Below are 21601 nucleotides of genomic sequence, written 5' to 3'. Positions count from 1 at the left end.
CGACCAAGCACATCACCGTGGGGAGCTCCTGTTTTGTTTGTCAAGAAGAAAGATGGTACATTCAGGTTGTGTATCGACTACCGAGAGTTGAACAAACTTACCATCAAGAACCACTACCCACTACTGAGAATCGACGACTTATTTGATCAACTACAAGGCTCGTCTGTTTATTCAAAGATTGACTTACGTTCCGGGTATCATCAAATGCGGGTGAAAGAAGATGATATTCCAAAGACTGCTTTCAGAACACGTTACGGTCATTACGAGTTTATGGTCATGCCGTTTGGTTTAACTAATGCACCAGCTATGTTCATGGACCTTATGAACCGAGTGTGTGGACCATACCTTGACAAGTTTGTCATTGTTTTCATTGATGACATACTTATTTACTCAAAGAATGACCAAGAACACGGTGAACATTTGAGAAAGGTGTTAGAAGTATTGAGGAAGGAAGAATTGTACGCTAAGTTTTCAAAGTGTGCATTTTGGTTGGAAGAAGTTCAATTCCTCGGTCACATAGTGAACAAAGAAGGTATTAAGGTGGATCCGGCAAAGATAGAAACTGTTGAAAAGTGGGAAACCCCGAAAACTCCGAAACACATACGCCAGTTTTTAGGACTAGCTGGTTACTACAGAAGGTTCATCCAAGACTTTTCCAGAATAGCAAAACCCTTGACTGCATTAACGCATAAAGGGAAGAAATTTGAATGGAATGATGAACAAGAGAAAGCGTTTCAGTTATTGAAGAAAAAGCTAACTACGGCACCTATATTGTCATTGCCTGAAGGGAATGATAATTTTGTGATTTATTGTGATGCATCAAAGCAAGGTCTCGGTTGTGTATTAATGCAACGAACGAAGGTGATTGCTTATGCGTCTAGACAATTGAAGATTCACGAGCAAAATTATACAACGCATGATTTGGAATTTGGCGCGGTTGTTTTTGCATTAAAGACTTGGAGGCACTACTTATATGGGGTCAAAAGTATTATATATACCGACCACAAAAGTCTTCAACACATATTTAATCAGAAACAACTGAATATGAGGCAGCGTAGGTGGATTGAATTGTTGAATGATTACGACTTTGAGATTCGTTACCACCCGGGGAAGGCAAATGTGGTAGCCGATGCCTTGAGCAGGAAGGACAGAGAACCCATTCGAGTAAAATCTATGAATATAATGATTCATAATAACCTTACTACTTAAATAAAGGAGGCGCAACAAGGAGTTTTAAAAGAGGGAAATTTAAAGGATGAAATACCCAAAGGATCGGAGAAGCATCTTAATATTCGGGAAGACGGAACCCGGTATAGGGCTGAAAGGATTTGGGTACCAAAATTTGGAGATATGAGAGAAATGGTACTTAGAGAAGCTCATAAAACCAGATACTCAATACATCCTGGAACGGGGAAGATGTACAAGGATCTCAAGAAACATTTTTGGTGGCCGGGTATGAAAGCCGATGTTGCTAAATACGTAGGAGAATGTTTGACGTGTTCTAAGGTCAAAGCTGAGCATCAGAAACCATCAGGTCTACTTCAACAACCCGAAATCCCGGAATGGAAATGGGAAAACATTACCATGGATTTCATCACTAAATTGCCAAGGACTGCAAGTGGTTTTGATACTATTTGGGTAATAGTTGATCGTCTCACCAAATCAGCACACTTCGTGCCAATAAGAGAAGATGACAAGATGGAGAAGTTAGCACGACTGTATTTGAAGGAAGTCGTCTCCAGACATGGAATACCAATCTCTATTATCTCTGATAGGGATGGCAGATTTATTTCAAGATTCTGGCAGACATTACAGTAAGCATTAGGAACTCGTCTAGACATGAGTACTGCCTATCATCCACAAACTGATGGGCAGAGCGAAAGGATGATACAAACGCTTAAAGACATGCTACGAGCATGTGTTATTGATTTCGGAAACAGTTGGGATCGACATCTACCGTTAGCAGAATTTTCCTACAACAACAGCTACCATTCAAGCATTGAGATGGCGCCGTTTGAAGCACTTTATGGTAGAAAGTGCAGGTCTCCGATTTGTTGGAGTGAAGTGGGGGATAGACAGATTACGGGTCCGGAGATTATACAAGAAACTACCAAGAAGATCATCCAAATTCAACAACGGTTGAAAACCGCCCAAAGTCGACAAAAGAGCTACGCTGACATTAAAAGAAAAGATATAGAATTTGAAATTGGAGAGATGGTCATGCTTAAAGTTGCACCTTGGAAAGGCGTTGTTCGATTTGGTAAACGAGGGAAATTAAATCCAAGGTATATTGGACCATTCAAGATTATTGATCGTGTCGGACCAGTAGCTTACCGACATGAGTTACCTCAACAACTCGCGGCTGTACATAACACTTTCCACGTCTCGAATTTGAAGAAATGTTTTGCTAAAGAAGATCTCACTATTCCGTTAGATGAAATCCAAATCAACGAAAAACTTCAATTCATCGAAGAACCCGTCGAAATAATGGATCGTGAGGTTAAAAGACTTAAGCAAAACAAGATACCAATTGTTAAGGTTCGATGGAATGCTTGTAGAGGACCCGAGTTCACCTGGGAGCATGAAGATCAGATGAAGAAGAAATACCCGCATCTATTTCCAGAAGATTCGTCAACACCTTCAACAGCTTAAAATTTCGGGACGAAATTTATTTAACGGGTAGGTACTGTAGTGACCCGAACTTTTCCATGTTTATATATATTAATTGAGATTGATATTTACATGATTAAATGTTTCCAACATGTTAAGCAATCAAACTTGTTAAGACTTGATTAATTGAAATATGTTTCATATAGACAATTGACCACCCAAATTGATCGGTGATTCACGAACGTTAAAACTTGTAAAAACTATATGATGACATATATATGAATATATATATATATATATATATATATATATATATATATATATATATATATATATATATATATATATATATATATATATATATATATATATATATATATATATATATATATATATATATATATATATATATATATATATATATATATATATATATATATATATATATATATATAGTTAACATGATACTATGATAAGTAAACATATCATTAAGTATATTAACAATGAACTACATATGTAAAAACAAGACTACTAACTTAATGATTTTTAAACGAGACATATATGTAACGATTATCGTTGTAAAGACATTTAATGTATATATATCATATTAAGAGATATTCATACATGATAATATCATGATAATATAATAATTTAAAATCTCATTTGATATTATAAACATTGGGTTAACAACATTTAACAAGATCGTTAACCTAAAGGTTTCAAAACAACACTTACATGTAATGACTAACGATGACTTAACGACTCAGTTAAAATGTATATACATGTAGTATTTTAATATGTATTTATACACTTTTGAAAGACTTAAATAAACTTATCAAAATACTTCTACTTAACAAAAATGCTTACAATTACATCCTCGTTCAGTTTCATCAACAATTCTACTCGTATGCACCCGTATTCGTACTCGTACAATACACAGCTTTTAGATGTATGTACTATTGGTATATACACTCCAATGATCAGCTCTTAGTAGCCCATGTGAGTCACCTAACACATGTGGGAACCATCATTTGGCAACTAGCATGAAATATCTCATAAAATTACAAAAATATGAGTAATCATTCATGACTTATTTACATGAAAACAAAATTACATATCCTTTATATCTAATCCATATACCAACGACCAAAAACACCTACAAACACTTTCATTCTTCAATTTTCTTCATCTAATTGATCTCTCTCAAGTTCTATCTTCAAGTTCTAAGTGTTCTTCATAAATTCTACAAGTTCTAGTTACATAAAATCAAGAATACTTTCAAGTTTGCTAGCTCACTTCCAATCTTGTAAGGTGATCATCCAACCTCAAGAAATCTTTGTTTCTTACAGTAGGTTATCATTCTAATACAAGGTAATAATCATATTCATACTTTGGTTCAATTTCTATAACTATAACAATCTTATTTCAAGTGATGATCTTACTTGAACTTGTTTTCGTGTCATGATTCTGCTTCAAGAACTTCGAGCCATCCAAGGATCCGTTGAAGCTAGATCCATTTTTCTCTTTTCCAGTAGTTTTATCCAAGGAACTTAAGGTAGTAATGATGTTCATAACATCATTCGATTCATACATATAAAGCTATCTTATTCGAAGGTTTAAACTTGTAATCACTAGAACATAGTTTAGTTAATTCTAAACTTGTTCGCAAATAAAAGTTAATCCTTCTAACTTGACTTTTAAAATCAACTAAACACATGTTCTATATCTACATGATATGCTAACTTAATGATTTAAAACCTGGAAACACGAAAAACACCGTAAAACCGGATTTACGCCGTCGTAGTAACACCGCGGGCTGTTTTGGGTTAGTTAATTAAAAACTATGATAAAATTTGATTTAAAAGTTGTTATTCTGAGAAAATGATTTTTATTATGAACATGAAACTATATCCAAAAATTATGGTTAAACTCAAAGTGGAAGTATGTTTTCTAAAATGGTCATCTAGACGTCGTTCTTTCAACTGAAATGACTACCTTTACAAAAACGACTTGTAACTAATTTTTCCGACTATAAACCTATACTTTTTCTGTTTATATTCATAAAATATAGTTCAATATGAAACCATAGCAATTTGATTCACTCAAAACGGATTTAAAATGAAGAAGTTATGGGTAAAACAAGATTGGATAATTTTTCTCATTTTAGCTACGTGAAAATTGGTAACAAATCTATTCCAACCATAACTTAATCAACTTGTATTGTATATTATGTAATCTTGAGATACCATAGACACGTATACAATGTTTTGGCCTATCATCTCGACACATCTATATATATTTCGGAACAACCATAGACACTCTATATGTGAATGTTGGAGTTAGCTATACAGGTTTGAGGTTGATTCCAAAATATATATAGTTTGAGTTGTGATCAATACTGAGATACGTATACACTGGGTCGTGGATTGATTCAAGATAATATTTATCGATTTATTTCTGTACATCTAACTGTGGACAACTAGTTGTAGGTTACTAACGAGGACAGCTGACTTAATAAACTTAAAACATCAAAATATATTAAAAGTGTTGTAAATATATTTTGAACATACTTTGATATATATGTATATATTGTTATAGGTTCGTGAATCAACAGTGGCCAAGTCTTACTTCCCGACGAAGTAAAAATCTGTGAAAGTGAGTTATAGTCCCACTTTTAAAATCTAATATTTTTGGGATGAGAATACAAGTAGGTTTTATAAATGATTTACAAAATAGACACAAGTACGTGAAACTACATTCTATGGTTGAATTATCGAAATCGAATATGCCCCTTTTTATTAAGTCTGGTAATCTAAGAATTAGGGAACAGACACCCTAATTGACGCGAATCCTAAAGATAGATCTATTGGGCCTAACAAACCCCATCCAAAGTACCGAATGCTTTAGTACTTCGAAATTTATACCATATCCGAAGGGTGTCCCGGAATGATAGGGATATTCTTATATATGCATCTTGTTAATGTCGGTTACCAGGTGTTCACCATATGAATGATTTTTATCTCTATGTATGGGATGTGTATTGAAATATGAAATCTTGTGGTCTATTATTATGATTTGATATATATAGGTTAAACCTATAACTCACCAACATTTTTGTTGACGTTTTAAGCATGTTTATTCTCAGGTGATTATTAAGAGCTTCCGCTGTCGCATACTTAAATAAGGACGAGATTTGGAGTCCATGCTTGTATGATATTGTGTAAAAACTGCATTCAAGAAACTTATTTTATTGTAACATATTTGTATTGTAAACCATTATGTAATGGTCGTGTGTAAACAGGATATTTTAGATTATCATTATTTGATAATCTACGTAAAGCTTTTTAAACCTTTATTGATGAAATAAAGGTTATGGTTTGTTTTAAAATGAATGCAGTCTTTGAAAAATGTCTCATATAGGGGTCAAAACCTCGCAACGAAATCAATTAATATGGAACGTTTTTAATCAATAAGAACGGGACATTTCATCGGATGCTTTAGTACTTCGAAATTTATATCATGTCCGAAGGAGGATCCCGGAATGATAGGGGATATTCTTATATGTATCTAGTTAATGTCGGTTATCAGGTGTTCACCATATGAATGATTATTTTTGTCTCTATGCATGGGACGTATATTTATGAGAACTGGAAATGAAATTCTTGTGGTCTATTAAAATGATGGAAATAAATGATTATGATAAACTAATGAACTCACCAACCTTTTGGTTGACACTTTAAAGCATGTTTATTCTCAGGTGTTAAAGAAATCTTCCGCTATGCATTTGCTCATTTTAAAGATATTACTTGGAGTCTTTCATAGCATATTTCGAAGAACATTGCATTCGAGTCTTTGAGTTCATCAAAGATTATTATTAAATCAATTTATAGTTGGATAGTGGATATTATGAAATGGTATGCATGCCTGTCAATTTTCGATGTAAAGAAAGTTTGTCCTTTAAAAACAAATGCAATGTTTGTAAAATGTATCATATAGAGGTCAAATACCTCGCAATGTAATCAACTATTGTGAATCGTTTATAATGTATATGAACGGGTCCTTTCAGTTGGTATCAGAGCGGTGGTCTTAGCGAACCAGGTCTGCATTAGTGTGTCTAACTGATAAGTCGATAGGATGCATTAGTGAGTCTGGACTTTGACCGTGTCTGCATGTCAAAAGTTTTGCTTATCATTTTGTGTTGAAAATTAACTACTTCTCATCCTCAGGAAATTACCTGCTTATCATTTTTAGTCTAAGACACGTCTTGCTGCATTGATTACAAGAATAGTGTATAGACAAAAATTCATATCTTAGCATATCTGCTAAATCATATCTTATCGTATCTGTTACTTTAAACTTTGCCTGACATATCCCGCAAAGTCCTCCGTAATCTACGAAATCTTTTGATATATATATATATATATATATATATATATATATATATATATATATATATATATATATATATATATATATATATATATATGTATATATATATATATGTATATATATATATGTATATATATATATATATATATTCTATGTAATTAGAATACCATCCGTTAGCCAAAAATCATTTCATATCGAAAAAAAAAAAATTCTTTATCCAATCGTACGAAATGGAATTCGTCATCAATTCAAGTCACTCAGATTCCGAAATGGAATCTCATTTAAGCTCCGAAAGCAGTGTGACCGGAATAGATCAACCAATCAGTCATCACCTATTCTGGATGAATTGGGGATGGGTTCGTAGCCTCCTCAATCATTGGAGACAAGAAGAAGGTGATCCCTTCCATCCACCACATTGCCCTCTTGATGAAGAACCTAAAGCACTTACCGGCGAACCTGTCTGAAACACCATTTTCTCGCTCATTTCCATAGTATCTCGTCACGATTATATATTACATGAAATTTTAGATTTTATTTATCCGCTCGTCCAAACCGACAATCACCCCGGTGTAATAGAAGAAGTCAACGAGCTTCGCGCTCGGGTAGTGGCTTTGGAGAATATGGTGCAGAGATTACAAACACCAGTAGCAGCATCAGCAGCATAACCAGTACCACAATCATCAACGCCAACAGTACCATTACCACCTCCAACCACAACCGCGTCGTAATCCTCAACTTCACAATCTATCCCACGAGCATCAAAGTCATACGCACCATAGATACCAAGGAGTACCAACAACAATAACTGACGAAGTATTAATTCATAACTTCATTGGAGAATCATTCCGCGGCGATTATGTAATCTCTAAAGTCTTAGAGATTATCTAATCTAGGCCTAACCATAAATCAGTTAAACGAACCAAAATGATAGAAGGAAGAGTAGAAACCCTGACAAAAATGGTGTATGATTAACAAGCTAAACTTGCTTTACCAACAGCATCAACAGTACCGTCAGCGTTACCAGCATCGCCAGTACAGTCAACATCCGAATCAACAACAACGATAACATCACAAACTCTGTCAGTTCAAGAATCACTGTGGACATCATTACGAATCAATAACGTGTATATTGTATCAACGAGTTATGAAGAATTAATTCATTCCCTCTGAAGAAATTATATGTATATTATATATATATATATATATATATATATATATATATATATATATATATATATATATATTTGAAATAAATCTTTCCGTGCTAAGCTATTGTGTGTGAATCTTAACTACTCGGTTAATTCATATTACAAATATGCAATAATGTACGTCCTTCGGCCACAACTTAACCAGCGTTAACTACAATCTCTGTAACAATTCAACAAATTCCAATTCATAATAAATCAAGTATATATTTGATTTTACACTTTCATCATCGATGTACCCGAAACTTTTCAGATAACATCATTCGTACTTTGCGAAATTCACAAGAATTCCATGAACCAAACATCATACATCAACAAATAACGAAGTATTGATTCATAATTTCAATGTCATTAAAGAAATACTGCGTAAAAGTTATGTACTTTTTAAAGCCTTTAGGGATTATTCAATTCTAGTTTCAATTGTAAATCAAATGAGTTTAATTTAACATTAACTCATTAAATCTATGTTACATCTGAAGAAAATATACATATATATATATTTTCATAAAGACTGTAATAAAATTCTTTTGTACAAAATATTAATTGTGAATTTTTTTTTAACGGGTAGGTAATACCCGAGAGATATATAAATTCACAATTAATATGTTACATTCTTCGAATCTGATTCAGCAAATCATCCATTATACTCCCTACTTTCACAACAATATACATTCTTTTATAGAAATCAAAACAACCATACTCATTCAAAATTTAATTACATATTCTGATTTTGAAATCTCAAAATTCAACTTGAGATATGACCAAAATCATCACTCTTAGATCCTTACATCTTTCACAGGCTATATTTTGACTTCAAAACTATGTTAGAACATCAAATGTATGTTAACGATTACAATCTGTGTTCAAACCCTTCGAAAATTTCTGAAGACACTTCGAATGATGAGCAATCGAGATGATGATCCAACCACATGTTACCCACAGTTATGTACCCGAAAAACTCTTGAAACCAAAGTAAAAGTTTAAACAACGTATCCGCGTCAGATTCTTTGGCATTTATTAGCAAAAATAACTTTGTCACCCCTATTCAAAGTAGCCAGTTTTGTCACAGCTCCAGCAAGTCAACTTCGACTTTTCAGTCAGACTAACCTTATTATAACCTTGAGATATACACCATCGTTACCAGGGAACCTTTTACATTCCACCACATTATTAGCAGATGTACCAACAACTTCATTACCCTTTGACTTTAGCCTCTCCAAAAAGTCATTATAATTTTTCATTGAAACCCCATGATTTACTCATTCGCATCTTGTAATGAGAATTGCCATACGAATCATTAGGAATTAGTAATCAGTATTTTGAAATCTCGCAGGATGTCTACGCCAATAGTGTGTATATATAACGTCTATCTTCTGGACTTAATTTGAATGTGAAGTTTCTGAAAAACACTCCGAACAACAAATTGGTTCTCCGAAAATGGGAAAAAAATGCTGATGAAGCAGCAAAAACTATAAACGACTTTAAACGGTAAAAGCTGGATGATAATGATGAAATGTGCTGGCAAAGCGCAGAAAAAGAGAAGTTTTGGAACTGGAAAACGAATTGAGCAAAGTAGGAAGGAGGCTGTGGACAAATTACAAAGACTGAACCTGACTTTAAAGGATCCAAATGATTCAGTACCTGGTGAAGTCATTAACGAATACCTTGCTCCTGACTCTAAACCCCTGCGGACAATATTCTTCATCATCCTCTGATATTATAAATTTTAAAATATCATCATATCTTTCATTATAAATATCCTCCATATTTCTGAAGATATTTTCTTAATTTTTCTAATTTGAAATCATTTACCTCTTCGCGCTATCTGTATTACATCATAAAAGAAACTATTTTTGTTTCTAAATTCTGAAACATTCAAGTTTAAAATAGGAATATTTTGAAGTAATGTTGGGAACTGAAGCATGAATTAGTATAATATAATGACACTTGATCAATGTGATTATATTACAGTAAGTGATGCTGAGTTTCTAAATGGAACGTGATGATTCACAGATCATAACATCATCATGTGCCATGTTATACGACTCTTGTATTCTATTTAACCTCTAAAATATCAAGAAAATATTTCTTGATGATTCGGCCTTTTCCAAGGTATTCTAGTAATTTGACAAGTCAAGATCGTGCCATCACAATTTCCTTCCTAGAACATTAACAATGTTCATTCCGAAATTCATATCTGTGAATTCTGGACCATTACAAGCGGTGCTTAATCGCAAGAAGAAGAAACGAAAGGACAAAACTCCGAAATAGAAATTGGGGTATAAATTGCAGCAAATAAAAGAGAGCATTAACTGTGAATGATAATGATTATAGAAGACAGAAGCAGAGACTTTGAAATATAAGGGAACATATAAATCCCAACGACAAACCAGAAATTATAAACCATATATATCGATGCATATAGCAATATAAAGACACGGGAGAACTAGAAACACTATAAACCCAAGAGTATAGTAGAAGTAAATAGATTCTTCCAGCGGTAGATGAAAAAGAAGAATGACCGATATGAAAGTTAGAAGTATATCGAGAATCAGAACTGGATGGAGCATATTGATGAATACTTTAAAATATGAGTTGAGGGGGAAAGAATAGAAGGTGATGAAACATGACTAGGAACTTAGAAATCAACAGATTTAACTCACACAATGGCGGAATAAGTGAATCAAACCCTCTAGTGAATAGGTTAAGTTTTTTTTGATTAATTTAGTTAAACCACAACTAAATCAAGTGTGATTAGATCAACACCTAGAGCTATTATTCACCACCTGGGTGATTTGGACTGAGAGAGAATCGGAGGAGCTCACTAGATCTGAGTGTGTGTAACAAATGAGAGGCTTAATGATGTTATGCGAGGTGTATATAAAATAGCTTTATATTTTAGCAGGAAATACTATTAAATACGATATAATTTTACACAAGATATTTATTTATTTAGAGAATGGATATACTTAAACCTTGCTACAACACTTATAGGCAGTGTACCTAATCGTACAGTAGTGTAGTTTTTAGTAAGTCCGGTTCGTTCCACAGGGAAAATCTTTAAACAAAGCTTAACGCTATATTAGTTTACTTTTATAAAAATACAAATATATATATATATAAGTAATATTATTATTATAAAGGGGGGTTTTTACCGTTTAATGACCGGTTTGTCGATTTAAAAACTTTAGTCGCAGTTAAAACCAAATGTAAAATAATAAATAAATACAAGACTTAATTTGAAGCGTAAAGTAAATAACGATAATGAAATTGCGATAAATGAAAGTGCGATAAAATAAACTTGCGATAATTAAAAAGTACGATAATTAAAAGTGCAATTAAATACAATAATAAATAAAAATGTGATAATTAGAAGTGCAATTAAATATAAAATAAAGGAAATTAAATATGAAATAAAAGAATTATGCTTATTTAAACTTCCGTAATCATGATGTTTGACGTGTTGATTTTAGTTTTATGCCCATGGGTTAATTGTTCTTTGTCCTGGATTATTTAATATGTCCATACGGATTTGTCCATAATAGTCCATCAGTCATAAATATAAAGAGCGAAAGCCTTCGTCAAATTATTCTTATTCCCGAAGTCAAATATTCCAACTAATTGGGGATTCGAATTGTAACAAGGTTTTAATACTTTGTTTAATGAATACACCAGGTTATCGACTGCGTGTAAACCAAGGTTTTACTACTTTGTTAACAATTACACCAATTACCCTTGAATGTAATTCACCCCTGTTTCAACAAGTCTATTAACTATTAATCCAGTTCCGTGTCCGGTAAAATGAATAATTATTGGTATTTATAGATATCCCGCCCACCGTACCCAGTCAAGCGTATGTGGTTATATATAAATACGTCGAATTATAAGTTTGTATATTAAATTAACAAGGTATTGTTTAGTTAATATAAAACCCATTAATAGCCCATAGTCTAATTTCCACAAGTGTCGTTCTTTTATCCAAACCCCAATTATGGTACAAGGCCCAATTACCCAATTTTAGTAATTAGCCCAACATCATGATTACTTCGGATTAAATAAGCATAATAATAACTTAGCTACGAGACATTAAATTAAAAAGGTTGAACATAACTTACAATGATTAAAAATAGCGTAGCGTTACACGGACAGAATTTCGACTTACACCCTTACAACATTCGCTAACATACCCATATTATTAGGATTAAAATTAAAATTAAAATTAAAATATTATAAATATAAATATTACGTATATAGATAGAGAGATTGATATATTATGGATTGAAAAATTGATCAGAATTCGTTGGGCTTTATAGGGAGTTTCAGTTTTTGGGGCTCCGCGACTCGCGGCCCATTCCTTCTTCAAACTCCGCGAGTCGTGGAGTTTGTAATTACAGCTCACTCCATTTTGGCTCTTTGTTTACCGACGGTTTATTATATAAATATAATATATATATATAATTAATATAATTAATTATATATTATATTATATTTATATACATAGTTAACTTGTAATTTTTAGTCCGTTGCGTCGAGCGTTGAGAGTTGACTCTGGTCCCGGTTTCGGATTTTTGAACGTCCTTGCGTATAATTTAATATCTTGTACTTTGCGTTTTAAATCTTGTACTCTTGTAATTTTGAGACGTTTCTTATCAATATTTGGAACCTCTTTGATTGTATTTTGTACTTTTGAGATTTTTGGACCTTTGCATCTTCAATTCATCGAATCTGTCTTTTGTCTTCACCTTTTATTATTTAAACGAATATCACTTGTAAATAGAGCAATTGCAACTAAAAGCTTGTCTTTCTTGAGGAATAATGCTATGAAATATATGTTCGTTTTTAGCATTATCAAATATTCCCACACTTGAGCGTTGCTTGTCCTCAAGCAATATAGTCTTGAAATACTAGAATCACTTCTTTATTCTTCACACTTTGTACATCAGTGATTTCTTTACGGCAGTATAAACAATGGTAGTAACGATATGGTTTACAGTCCCACATGACTATAAAATTTAGATCCATTAAGGAAATTGGATCTTTATGAAAACATTTGATCTTTTGAAAATTAAATCTAGTTTTTACCCTAGATAAGTTTTCCGGAATAACCCTTCACCGGTGTTTGCAAAATATTTTTGTGGGTTTGGTGGGTTTCAGATTTGAAAATTTTAGCTCAAAACTTATGGTTTTGTGTCACCCACTTGCTAACCTTGTATTAGGAAAGCAACACGTCCAGTTTACTTGTTCCGTATATTACCTTTCGGTAAACTACCGTCCGGTTGTAAAGGAAAGCGATGAACAAGCAATTGTTAAGGCAATGTCCCGTGACTTGCTTTTGATTATGGTCTATAACATGTCGGACGCAATTACTATCCTTTGTAGGAGCAATAGTAAAGCTCACCCTTATAATTTTCTGGTCTGGCACAAGGTCCTGTCTCCGACCATGCTATGCAACCATCGTTCTTACGGTTGACACCCGATTTAGTTCAGGTGACCTAATGAATTCCAGGTGAATTCCTAGGATTTTACGTTCAATGGTAATGAACGCATTGAAAATGGTTTTTCAGAAAACAAATCGGTTTGTAATTTTGATCAAAATATTTTCTCGTTCAAGCTCGAGTTTAGATATCATTGAATTCCATGAGTTTGAATTCTCAATCTTTAAGGTCAATCTCAAGGATTGAGTAATATCAGTCTTAAAAGCTGATTTTTAATCTTTAAGGAGATTATCCTTTCTGGGGATCTGATTCATTAGTCTTATCAAGCTAATTTGCACGGTGTCCCCCCTATTGTACGAGATAAATCCTTCTCATGGTTAGGATAAATCTGACCACTTGGCGACCCTGTTTAATGCTGAGGTCCGTGGATTTCCTGCTGATTTTAGTGATGACTTTTCTAGATTTTTCGTCAACCTACAGCTGGTCTGGACGACAACTTCTTGACCTAAATCAAGAAGCGCGTGTCTTTTTCGGAAGACTTTACTTCCTTTTAATGATGGAATTGATTCATCGTGTAGATCCATTTCTTCTTTTCTTTCATCGGGTAAAACAGTTTAGTTTAGTCCAAAGCAAAAGTATTTTCAGTTATTTGTTACAGACATATGTGACATACGTTTAAAATATCTTGGTAAATTTTCCCACACTTGGCTTTTATTTTCCTTTTTATTGTCCTCTATTCCATTTTAAATGAATTTTAACATTTTGGTTTGTTTCTCAATTTATGTCCTTTCCGAGGTAACAATAATTTCGGTGTTAAAACCTAGTTTTATCTTTCATAAATATGTATAAACATGATTTTGAGTTCATTTAATTGAAAATTTTGAAAAATTTTACTAGAATTGGGTAGTCAGTATATAAGACTAGGGCTGTTCTTTATTATCAGAGAGCACTAGATTATAATACAACTACTGATTTATTAGTATTTTTAATGGTAACTAAGTGTTTAAGATAAAAATTTTTAAAAATCCGAAAGAATTTAACCCCTTCCCACACTTAAGATCTTGCAATGCCTTCATTTGCAAGAAATCAGTAACAATTTAAATTATTGAGGGTGATTTGGGTGAAAATGATTAAATTTTACCAAAGTTTCCAAACATATTTGTGTTTGTGTTGAATGATAAATGGTGCACATCATTTGTTCATTCCTTCTCGTTGTTATTTCACATATATTTTGCATCTTGTCGTCAAAATTAGTTGCTTTTGCTGAACTTAATGCCAGTCTTTGAAAATGCGTTGTTTTACCCTGTTGTGTACATAAGATAAACTGCAAACATATATACATATTTTTGATGTTTGGTATATTACCCCACATTCAAAAATTATTAAAATCTAAGAATAAAAGTTAGAAAATTATAAAAACTATTACAATATTAACATAAGTATTAAACGTATCAACATTATAAATTACAAAATAAATAAAACTAAGTAGACTAGGGATGATACTGATACCAGTAGGGGTTTCATGCATAACCATAGGTGCTATAAAATGCTTCGACTGGGTTATACGTAGGATACGGTGGTTGAATCTCTATAGACCAGGGAGGGAATATGGGCGATGGAGTAGGAATATAATTTCTACCTATATGTTGGCAATAAGCTATGATTTGGTTTTGATGAACTTGCCAATCTTCAAATGCTCTATGTCTAGCATTTTCATACTCTTGTGAAGCTATAAACCTTTTCATTTCTGCCATTTCATTTCCCCCTCCTACATTACCTTGCTGTTGGTTTCTCTTAACCTGTGGATGTCTACCATGGTATTGTACTGCGGCGTTATTTCGCCTCTTCAAAACCTTCGCACCATGGTATACATTTAAACCTATTGTATCGCGGGGTTCTGGTTCTTCGACTAATAATCCCCCCCGACTTATATCCACACCGAGATATTCAGTAATCAAAGTAATAAATATACCACCTCCTATTATGCTATGCGGTCTCATCACCCTAACCATAGCTGATAAATAATAACCCACATAATAAGGTATACTTACAGCGCTTTGTAGGTCTCGAATACACATGTGGTAAAACAAATCTTGTTCATTTACCTTTTCTTTGTTCTTACCTCGTTGTGTAATCGAATTGGCTAAAAACCTATGAATTACTCTTAATTCAGCTCTATCTATATCCAAATAAGAGTAATTTCCCCCTTTAAATCGGTGATGGCTAGTCATTTGACTCCATACACCATGTGTATCAAAATTTTCATCTATCTTTCTACCATTTAGTATCAACCCTCTACAATCGGCAGATGCTAACTCCTCAGGTGTATATATACGTAAAGCCTGAGCCATGTCTAGTAAAGACATGTGGCGCATCGAACCTCCTAACAAAAATCTAATAAAAGATCGATCGGTTAAACTAGCTACCCGATCATTTAATTCTATACTACACAACAATTCTTCACACCATACTTTATATACAGGTCTACGCAAGGTGAATAAATGTACCCAGTCGTTAAAAGTAGAATTACCATACCTCTGTGCAAGTAATTCCCTAATTGGCCCGGCCAATTCTAAAGCTTCTAATGGTCCCCATTCTATGACCCTAGGTACCTCAACAACTTTAGAATGAAGAGTATGCAAACCCCTTTGGTATTTTGGATAATCTATCCAAAGTCTGTCAAATCTCAGGTTCGGGTGCAAATCTTCCAAGTGCATATCAGAAAATGTCATGACTGGATGAGGTATATCTTGTTTGTAGTAGTTATCCACCTCCTGTTGTTCTGCATTTTCAGTAGGAGCATTGCGAGCTTGGGATGAAGATTCACCCCTTTCAGTCTGCAAAACACATCAAACACAATTTTTGTGCATCCAAATATGCATTAGTGTCAGCAAAATCATCAATCAAAATAATTACAATGACATGATCAATTTATATCAAACTTAAGCTCATTTTCATATTTTCATCAAATCTACACTTTTTCAAATATGCATATACGAAAATGTTTGCCAAGTTCATAAGCATTCAACTCAAATAACATGTCAAAATAATCATTGCTAGCAATTAAACAAGTTTCAAATGGCATTATCTCTCAAAAATCAAGTTCATGAATTTTAGACTTGAAAAAGTCCACTTTAATTCTCAAAATCATGTTTAGGCTTAAAGTTTGGATCATTTAACTACCTAAACATGTTACACTATTTAATTTAGCAACAATTCATGACAAAAATCGGCCATAACCTGTTTATATCAAAAAGCCCCAAATTTGCTCAAGAACACAAACCCTAAATTACTCAAAATTTGAAGTTTAAGGCTTCTAATCATGTTAAATAGCATCAATCTAGGTTATACAAGCATAATACATAAAAAAAATTAAGCATAATTACACTAAAAAGCATCAAAATCAAATTGGGGAAAAAATTGCTCAAGAACACTAATTTTCGGATTAAATGGTGTTTAGGTGTAGAAATTTACCATTTTTCTTGAGTAATTCCTTGATAGCATCCTTCTTAACATGATTTTAGTAAAAAATTTGATGATTAACGGTTAAAAATTGTGATTTTGGGGGTGTTTTCTCGGGTTTTTTTGGGTTTATATCGCAGTATTTGTGGTGTGGGTTGGGGACTGATCAGTTCTGCCCCTTTTATTTTTTTCGGTATTTTTGGAACTCCGCGAGTCGCGGTGTTTTATGCTTACAAACTCCGCGAGTCGCGGTGTATTTTTTATTTTTTTTTAATAAGCCTTAGCTTATAAAACATATATAAAATAAATTTAAAATTTTGTTTTCCTTTGTTGTTTAGGACGAGGTCGTTTCGGATCGATGTCCTAGTCCGTCCTTCGACAAAATTTTAAAATTTGTCTTTTTCAAGCGATTGTTTTTAAAGCTTAGTTTTTTGGGTTTTTTTAATGTTTTTGGCATACTTTAATTCAATAAGATTAAAAATAATGATAATAAGAGTTCTCGCCCCTCCCTCGGTTAAAGCAATTTCGGTTCAGAGACCTAGTCTTCAACTTACGACGAATTTTAAAAATCATATTTTTAACTTAGCGAAATAAAGTAAATTTTTGTTTTTAAATTCACACAACTTAAATTTAAAATGCATAAAATTCAAAATTAATATTAAAAATTCATACCAAACTTAAATTTAAAAATTCATAAAAATAAAATTTACACCAAACTTAATTTAAATTTTTATATTATAAATTCACACCAAACTTATATTAATTTTTCGAATATTTACAATTTTAAATATATTGATTTTACAAAGTTTACAATATTAATTTAAGATTTATATATTAATTTTAAAAACATGGTAAAAATAAAATTAAAAATCTTTTTGGCTTTTTATCCCACTTTAATCAATCAAATATTATCAAAAATATGCGCCCCTCTTTTCGGTAAAGTAATTTCGGTTCCAAGACCTAATTTAACTCATGACGAATTTTTGAAATATTTTGGGTTGATTGATTAAAGATATTTATACCTTAAGAATAAACGTTAAATTTTGCAGTGATGTAATAAATTTTTGAATGATATCAATAATTTCGGTCGCCAAACCTAATTTTATTCAATACCAATTTAATACTTTTTAGCGAACAAATTAGCGTTTATTATCAAAAGGTTAAATAAAAAAATTAAAAATAAAAACTGTACAGACTTACCTGTGAGATAGTATTCTTAGTTATATGATCTATCCCATTCATAAGATAGTCGGTTTAATTGGTTTTCCATGGCTACATAGGCGTAACCTCGAGCATTCAGTGTCTTTTCTTCTAAACATATGAATGGTCCGTCTCTGCATAAAGTAACAAATTCGGTATTTGAATAGGTTTGATTATTTGAACATTTACCTCCATGTGACCATTTTCCGCATTTGTGACATCTTTCTAGGTGTCGTGCTCTTCTTTTCGCTGCGGATTTTGATTTTCCTTTACCAAATTGTAACTTATTATCTTCGCATCTGGATTCTTTTCTTACTCCGTCCAATCTTTCTCTGATTACTGATAATATTTCACTTGGAAGTGTGCCATTATTACGTTTAGTGATTAAAGCGTGTAGCATTAGACTATGGTTTAGTTCACAGGCAGTCTTCATATCGTAAAAACCTAAAAAAATAAAAATTCAGAATGGGGGGAGAAGACTAGTTCTTTAGGGTCTGCTAGGGAAAGACCATTCGGGTTCCATTTTCGAGAACTACACGAAAACAGACAATCTAACTCTAATAGAAATACATAAACCCCCTATACTTAGTTGAAATTGTGATTAACATTATTTTCAATTGAATCATCAACAACTTGTATATCTTTGACTTTTACTTCAATCCATTTGTTGATTTCCTCCGTAACTTTCACAAATTCAACTAACATTGCCTTTTCTTTTGACGATAAATTGGATATTAATCGGTTATATAACTTAAAGTTTTCTTTAATCTTAGCATCGTGAATTCATTTATAAAGTTTCTTCGTTAAACTGTTAAAAATGGGTTCATCTAATTTCGTATCATCAACGGCATTCCTTGTGATTGGATCATCATTAAGTGTTTCTTCATCTTCCCCACACTTATGCGTTTTTATTGGTCTAACAGTTTTGGTTGGTGGAGATCTAAAATTTCGGTTCACAAAGGTGATCGATGTATCACCATCCCTAAGTGTCATTCTACCTTCTCTTACATCAATGAATGCCTCGGTGGTTGCTAAAAATGGGCGACCTAGAATTAGAGGAATATCAAGGTTTTCCTCCATATTAATCACTATGAAGTTTGCAACAAAGGTCAAACTTCCCACGTTAACAAGTAAATTATTTGCTATTCCAACCGGGTGTTTAATGGTTTGGTCAAATGATTGAACACCTATTTTGGTTGGTTTTAATTTACCCATGCCTAATCTTTTGTATAAGGAAAGAGGCATAATATTTGCACTTGCTCCTAAATCTGCGAGTCCATTATATACAGCACCATCATTAAGCAAGCAAGAAATGATAAATTCACCCGGGTCTCCTGCTTTAGTAAGTCGAGTTAGTTTGTAAACCTTTTTCGGGTGTTCTTTCCTTGGTTCTTTCACTTCTATTTAAATTTCTTGTTCACATTTTTCTTCGTTTCTTGGAATGAGAGGTTTGTATAAGAATTCTTCTTCATCACTCAAATTTGAATCCTCCTTATTTTCTAATTTTGATTTTTCATATGTTGTTGATAACATATTTATGTTTTCATTTTGAAGGTTTTCTTTGGTGGTGAAATTATGATTAACTTCATTGTCAACTTCCATCGGACCATGTATGTAATGTTTAACTCTGTGACCATTAACTTTAAATTCAATCCCATTTGAATTTATTAATTCTATCGTTCCGTATGGGAAAACTCTTTTGACTATGAATGGTCCAGACCATCTTGATTTCAATTTTCCAGGAAATAGCTTGAATCGTGAATTGAAATGAAGAACTCTGTCTCCTTCTTTAAATTCTTTTGAACTTCTGATTCTTTTATCATGCCATTTCTTCGTTTTTTCTTTATAGATTAATGAATTTTCGTATGCTTCATGTCTTAATGCTTCTAATTCATTTAGTTGACTTAATCGTAGACGTCCAGCTTCATGTAAATCAAGATTACATGTCTTCAAAGCCCAAAATGCTTTGTATTCAATTTCTACTGGAAGATGACATGCTTTTCCATAAACAAGTCCAAAAGGTGTGGTTCCAATTGGAGTTTTGTAGGCTGTTCTAAAAGCCCAGAGTGCATCCTCCAATTTAATGGACCATTCCTTCGGATTTGATCCTACGGTTTTCTCTAGAATACGTTTTAAAGCTCGGTTGGTATTTTCAACTTGTCCACTTGTTTGTGGATGATATGCGGTGGAGATTTTATGAGTTACTCCATATCTTTTAAGAACTTTCTCAAGTTGATTATTACAGAAATGAGTACCCCGATCACTTATTAAAGCTTTCGGTGTTCCAAACCTTGCAAAAAGACGTTTTAAAAAATTGACTACAACTCGTGCATCGTTAGTTGGGAGAGCTTGTGCTTCTGCCCATTTAGATACATAATCAATGGCTACGAGAATATAGAGATTATTATGAGATTTTGGAAATAGACCCATAAAGTCAATACCCCAAATGTCAAATACTTCACATACTTGGATGACATTTTGTGGCATTTCATCACGTTGACTTATTTTTCCGGCCCTTTGACAAGCATCACAGGATTTGCAAAGAAGGTGTGTGTCTTTGTAAATTGTAGGCCAATAGAATCCAGCATCATAAACTTTTCTTGCTGTTAGTTGAGGCCCATAATGCCCTCCTGTTGGTCCTGTGTGACAATGGTTTAATATTTTACTGGCTTCATCTCCGAATACACATCGGCATATTATTCCATCTGGACAACTTTTAAACAAATGTGGATCTTCCCAGAAATAGTGTTTTATATCACTGAAGAATTTCTTTCGTTTTTGGTACGATAATCCTTTTTCAAGGAATCCACAAACTAAGTAGTTTGCATAGTCTACAAACCATGGAATTTCATTATAATCTATCTTCAATAGATATTCATCAGGAAAGTTGTCTTGTATGGCCGATTCATTTAGAACTTCTAATTCAGAATTTTCAAGACGAGAAAGATGATCAGCGGCGAGATTTTATGCTCCTCTTTTATCTCGGATTTCAATATCAAACTCTTGTAAGAGTAAGATCCAACGGATTAATCTTGGTTTAGCATCTTGTTTCGAAAATAGGTATCTAAGAGCAGAATGGTCGGTATAGACCACCGTTTTAGCTAGAACGAGATATGATCGAAATTTGTCAAAAACAAAGACAATAGCAAGGAGTTCTTTTTTAGTAGTTGTGTAATTCGTTTGTGCTCCTTGTAACGTCTTACTGGCATAATATATAGGTTGAAATCGTTTTTCAATCCTTTGTCCTAAAACGGCTCCCATTGCAAAATCACTTGCATCGCACATTAATTCAAACGGTAG

The sequence above is a fragment of the Rutidosis leptorrhynchoides genome, chromosome 2 (genome assembly GCF_046630445.1).
Source record: "Rutidosis leptorrhynchoides isolate AG116_Rl617_1_P2 chromosome 2, CSIRO_AGI_Rlap_v1, whole genome shotgun sequence".
NCBI lineage: Eukaryota > Viridiplantae > Streptophyta > Magnoliopsida > Asterales > Asteraceae > Rutidosis > Rutidosis leptorrhynchoides.
This window is presented reverse-complemented; position numbering follows the sequence as displayed.